General features: G+C 41.3%; 1 pseudogene; it reads right to left on the minus strand.

Moving 5' to 3' along the window:
• Nucleotides 1–641: 641 nt before the first annotated feature.
• On the minus strand, nt 642–1710 carry LOC122229248 (annotated as a pseudogene).
• Between the last annotated feature and the right edge of the window lie 4561 nt (nt 1711–6271).

A 6271-nucleotide genomic window follows, 5' to 3' on the forward strand; every position in this document is an offset into this window, starting at 1 on the left:
GTCTCTGGGGTTCCTGCCCTTAAGGTCCTCCTGTGTTCTGTCTTCCTTGGTCAGAGAAATCCTATTCAGCCCCTGTCTGCCTGACCCTATATCACCATGACAGCCGAGAGAACACCAGGAAGACTGCTGCCTCCTCGGAGTGTCTGTAGGAGACGCTGTTCAGATGATTATCACATGTGCTACAAGATAGAAATGGACATGCTTGGTGGAGGAGATGCGGAAAAAGGGGGCCTGAGGATCTCCAGGGCCCCTGCCCCTTAGTGCTTCCTACTGCTGTTTCCTGGTTGTCACCCCTGTGCCTGAGCTGGACCCCGTGCTTCTGCTGTCCCAGCACACCACCTCAAAACGCCAACCCATCTTCAAACCTGCCTGCCCAAGGGGATCAGCCATGTTTTCTTCAATCCAGGCTATTACCCTGGATCCTGCCCAGAGAAGGACTGGAACTCTTTCATCAGCAAATCCCCTTCCTCCCCGCCCCCGGCCCTGACTGTGGGGGTCTAACTCAGCCGAGTTAACAAGGTGAATAATTTGGGGAGGAGTGAGCCTCTTAAACCATCTGGGGACTGTTCTGCTACCGCATCTAGGATGAATCCCCTCAGCTCTTTATCAAAAAGAAGTAAACCTGTTTTCTCCCCTCGGCCTCACAAAAATATACTAAAGGCAAAACAAGCTGGCATGAGGACAGTGGGATGTTGATGAAGGCAGGGGCAGGCGGGCATCTTTGCTGGGCCAAGGACTTCAACAGAACTCCATGCTGTGACTGAGCAAGCCCAGCCTGAGTGGGTGCAGGCCTGTGGGTGAGTGGCGGCCTTCCGCTGAGCTGGCACTGGTGAGAGACACAGTACAAGAGCAGCCGAGCCTGGTCCTGCTGGCCAAGGGCATGGAGCCCACGCCTGGCAGGAAGTATTTGAAGGCCTCACTCAGCTTCCCTGGGTGTGTGATGGTAGGGAGCCCTCTGGAATCTGCCCCCTTCAGGAAGGTCGTGGTGGTTGAATCCAGTTTGCAGCTGGACTCCACCGTCCCATCCTCAGCAGGCTCATTATCCCCAACCACCGGCATCTTCAGACAGCAGAGGGTCTTAGCATTGCGTCCTGTTCTAGGTCCGTTAAAGTCCAGGTCTCTGCGGGTGTTGTACATGTTCCAGAAGAGCTGCAGGTCGGCATGGCTCACCACGCTTCCCGAACTGTTGCCGGTAGCTCTGCACCAGCACTGTGTTGTTCACCAGCTCTTCCTGGCTTGAAAGGTGGGATAGCACGTGGCAGGTAAAGTGCCAGTCAGGCTGGACAGCTGTTGTCGTCGGGGTCAGTGTTCATCAGTACCAGCCCTTTGACCAGGTAGGGGAAGGAGAGTGCAAACTTGGCCAGCAGGTAGGCTCTGGATCTCACTCCAATGCCAGTCACGGACTTGCTACACCATGCTGGGGAGCATGGCAGCCAGCTGCTCCATGGAGGGGAGCTGGTACTCCTGGTGAAACTGCGATGCCCCCACCCGCTGCCCAGGGGCATCCGTGTCACACACCACAAAGTGCTTAGTGGTCGCCTGCGTGTCCTCAAAGTTGAAGAAGGTGTTGGAGCACAGCTTGTGATTGAACCCCACGTCATGGTAGGTGAGGATGGCCAGACAGTTTCCCTTCGGGGAGACCCAGATCATCATGTGCAGAAGGTGACAAGGCTTCCTGATGTCACGTTCCCCATCCCAGCACTCCGTCATCTCGCGGAGGGAGAAGGCACAGTGCCTCTTCCAGGAAGGGCAAAGTCCTCAGTTACCAGAGTCCAGAGGGAGGGGACGGCGTGCAGGAGAGATGGTGTTTTAGCAATCTTTCAGGCAAAAAGATATAAACAGTTTTCCTAAGACCACCCAATATTAGTCTAGTTTTGTCTAAAGTCACACCTTGCTTCCTGTAAGTCCTCTACTCTGCTGCCTTTCAGAATTGCTGATACTGAAGAGCTAACACCCTGCATAGATCACGATCCGTCATGTTTATTTTTAATAAAAGTGGTATTCCAAAGCAAACTTGGATGTCTTAAGAGTAAATAAGTAATATTTCAAGCACTATTTTCATTATATATAAGTATAACTTATCTTTGGAGTATGTTCGGGGAGGCAGAGTGAAAGGTAGTTTTGAAGCATATAGTTTTTGTTAACTATTTTGTTTTTAATTTGATGCATCCTCTTAGAGCAAGAAATGTTTCCTCAAATATCTACCCATTGGGCAGAAAACACTTTTTTAGGCACCTCTTACTTCATGGAGGTTAGCCACAATGTTTTCTTTTACCTTTCTTTGGGAAGGTCATGCATGTGTCAGCTGGGGTCCTCCTCTGTATCTTGGGGATAAAAATTATCTTATGTCTCTTAATAGCATGATTTATAGAAGCCCAAAATTCTCCCTAAGATTGATGCAAGTTCTCAGGGGACTTACATATTCATAGTCTTCTCTGCCTCCTTGGGTTTCTGATTTTGTATATGTTGAACCACGTTGATCACCATTAGCCTCTTAAAATTTTACATGAACACAATATGCTTTCTTAAAGATTTCAGTGGTAGAAAACAGTGGAGTTTGTATCACAAGGAACTTCAAATGGAACTGTAGGCATCTTTATTCTTGAAACGCTCTTTCACATCCCCTCCATTATTGGCTTTAAAAAAATATTTTTTTTTATTGTGGTAAAATATACATTATATAAAGTTTACCATTTTAATCATTTTTAGGTGGCACTGAGTACATTCTTAATCCTGTGCAACTATCACCACCATCCATCTCCAGAACTTTTCATTTTCTTAAACTGCAATTTGTACCCATTAAACAATAAAATTAACTCCCCCTTTTCCGCTCCCTCCAGTCCCTGGCCACCACTATTCTACTCTATGAATTTGACTATTCTAGGAATTCTAGGAAGTCTACAGTATTTGTCCTTTTGTATCTGGTTTGTTTCATTTAGTATAACGTCTTCAATGTGGTAGCACACATAACGTGTCAGAATTTTGGTCCTTTTTAAATCTGAATACTTTTCCATTACATGCATATTCAACATATTGTTTATCCATTCACCTATGAGTGGATGTTTGAATTTGGGTGGCTATCACAGAGTATCATAAACTGAGTGCCTCATAAACAACAGAAATGTATTTCTCACAGTTCCGGAGGCTGGGAAACTCAAAATCAAGGTGGGAGTGGATTCAATGTCTGGTGAGAGCCCATTTCTTGATCCATAAACCACCATCTTCTTGCTGTGTCCTCACAGGAGGAAGGGAGCCCCTGGGATCTCTGTTACAAGAGCTCGAATTCCATTCATGAGGGTTCTACCTTCATAACCCAATCACTTTCAAAGACGTCACCTCCAAATAAGACTTCGGTATATGACTTTGGGAGCATACAAACATTTGGTCTATAGCAGCACTTCAGGCATTTTGTTACCCTCGGATCATCTCACTTTGTCTTTTCTTTTCACTGTTATGATCTTTCATCTTGCTCCATCCAACCTCTTTGCAACAATAAAGACATTTTCTCTCTTTATCTTAAACAGGGTAGTTTGGCCTTCTCTGAAGCCTTTGTAACTAACATCCTTGCTTTTCTTGGATCGAAATGGTTACCTTTAGGGTTGGTTAAACAATTTTTCCAAATTAATGAATTCCTACCCCAACTACTGAAGAAACTATTTTGTTTGTACTTTTTTCAGGAGGTCATAGCTTGTCCATTGTGAAGGTCTGAATTAAAAGTGGGAATGCCAACTCAGCATATTTTCCTTTACAGTTTATTATTCCATGCGGATTAATGAAATAGAGAAACATTTCCTAAATACTCTGGTCATTTTAATGTAACAAACTATTTATTTATTTATTTATTTATTTTTAATTTTTTTTTTCAACGTTTTTTATTTATTTTTGGGACAGAGAGAGACAGAGCATGAACAGGGGAGGGGCAGAGAGAGAGGGAGACACAGAATCAGAAACAGGCTCCAGGCTCTGAGCCATCAGCCCAGAGCCTGACGCGGGGCTCGAACTCACAGACCGCGAGATCGTAACCTGGCTGAAGTCGGACGCTCAACCGACTGCGCCACCCAGGCGCCCCACAAACTATTTATTTTTAAGTAATACAAAATATTATGTAATTCTTTAACCAGAAAGAGTAATTGAAAAATTTTAACTTCTAGAATACATGGATAGCATGACTATTTTAGCTCAGGCCACAGAATGCATAATATTTCACAAAATATCTAAAGTAAGATAAGGAGAATCTTTGGAGGTTGTGGAAAATAAATTGGCAGAGGATATACTGCAAACAACTATTCTATTGATAATAAAAAGCCAAAAAAAATCAGGTTTTTCACATTACATACTTCAACCTCCTGTAAAATTTGTTTTTTCTGAGCAGTGTAACATTTTTCACAAGATTCAGTGTTAGAAGAGTTAATGTTTTATCATTAAACTCAAATATCTAAAAACTCTAGTCTAATTTTACACATTAGTATTATTTTTTGTTGTGGAAGGAACAGCAAATATATTTATCTACAATGACATTTATTATCTGAAAGAGTTGTTGACTGATGTAATGCAAGAATCTGGAAATAGATCCCGCTTCAGATAGTGAGAGAAGCAGGAAAAATATTTAAATCCATTCTACAATAAGTTAATAAAGGTAGATGATGGATGGATAGATGATAGATAGATAGATAGATAGATAGATAGGTAGATGATAGATGGATAGACAGAAAGAATTGCAAAAGTGTTCTAGATACAGTTTTTTTTAACGTTTATTTATTTTAGAAACGGAGAGAGATAGCGCATGAACGGGAGAGGGTCAGAGAGAGAGGGAGACACAGAATCTGAAACAGGCTCCAGGCTCTGAGCTGTCAGCACAGAGCCCGACGCGGGGCTCGAACCCACGAACTGCGAGATCCTGACCTGAGCTGAAGTCGGACGCTTAGCCAACTGAGCCACCCAGGCGCCTTTCAGCTTGTACATGGTTTATAAGAGAACAGATTATTAAAAATAATTATGGATTCTAAGACATAGGTAATAAATAGAATCCCTTAAATATTAAAAAAATGAGGCTGAGTAAGCTTCACACTGTATTTCAGAGGAAATCTACAACCTATTAAGAAACCCCATCTTGATGCTGAGGATCTGATTATTTTGGATTATATGTGTTTCCTTTCTGAAATAGTGATAAACTCTGAATTTGTTAATCAATTGAGATGTTCTTATTTTTTCAGAATAACTACTCTTCAGCATTTGGATCTCATGATCCCATAATTCTAAAAATGGTTTAGCATTTTTTAAATATCGAACATTAGTTAATTCTTTTTAGATAAATTTCAAGTTCCTACAATAATGCTGGTAGGGAAAAATATTTACTTTTTAAGCAAACTAAATGTGACGACTAATCATTCAGGCTATTTACCACCTGATGCAAATATTGAAGGATAGCTCCTGCTTGTCTCTAGTGTGATTCAGCAATAAAGAAATATCATCTACTTCCTAAAAGGTCAAGTGGATTATTAATTAAAAACTAATTACACCACTTATGAATTGTGTAGTTAATTTGCATTCAATAATTCTTGATACTAGGTTTATTAGGCATTGCTTTTCTTGGCTATTGTTAATTATATAGATATGTTCATCATAATATTTATAGAAAATGAAATGCGCATTGAAATTAAAAACTAACAAATTTTTCCAGGCTCATAGTATAAGCTCGCTAAAATGAATGTCTTCTAACTTGAATGAATTAGGCACATTTACAATTAATTTTACTTCGATGGATGTAGAAATGCATTCTTTCACATGACTTACTCCTTTTTATTGCTGTAGATTTTAGTATTGATTTTCCCTATTGTGTCATTTTCACTGATTTATCTGTCATATACTTACTGCATCTTTGCATAAATCTCTTTTTTTCACACACACACTAGTACATTGTCATTTATTTAAAGAACGTGTGTGGTTGGTTTGGTTTTGGGTAAAAAAAAAAAAGAGTACTCATTTGTTTGCCTCACAGAGAAGCTATAATATTCATGTTCTGTATCAATTCTGGTGCCTAGGCAGCTGTCCATAAAGTAGATTCAGATGTCTCACTTTCTCTGTTCTTCCTCTGAATTCTCTAACAAATTAGGAGAGTCCTTGAGATACTCGATGTTATGATATCCTAAACTGTGGTCAACACCTGGAGTACGTATTCTCTTGGAATATGATGGCAGGTAGGACTCAAGAATACAGACTTCCCCATGGACTGTAATGATACCTTAAATTAATTCAGCGCCTGTAGTTCGTT

Source organism: Panthera leo, chromosome C2 (genome assembly GCF_018350215.1).
Source record: "Panthera leo isolate Ple1 chromosome C2, P.leo_Ple1_pat1.1, whole genome shotgun sequence".
NCBI lineage: Eukaryota > Metazoa > Chordata > Mammalia > Carnivora > Felidae > Panthera > Panthera leo.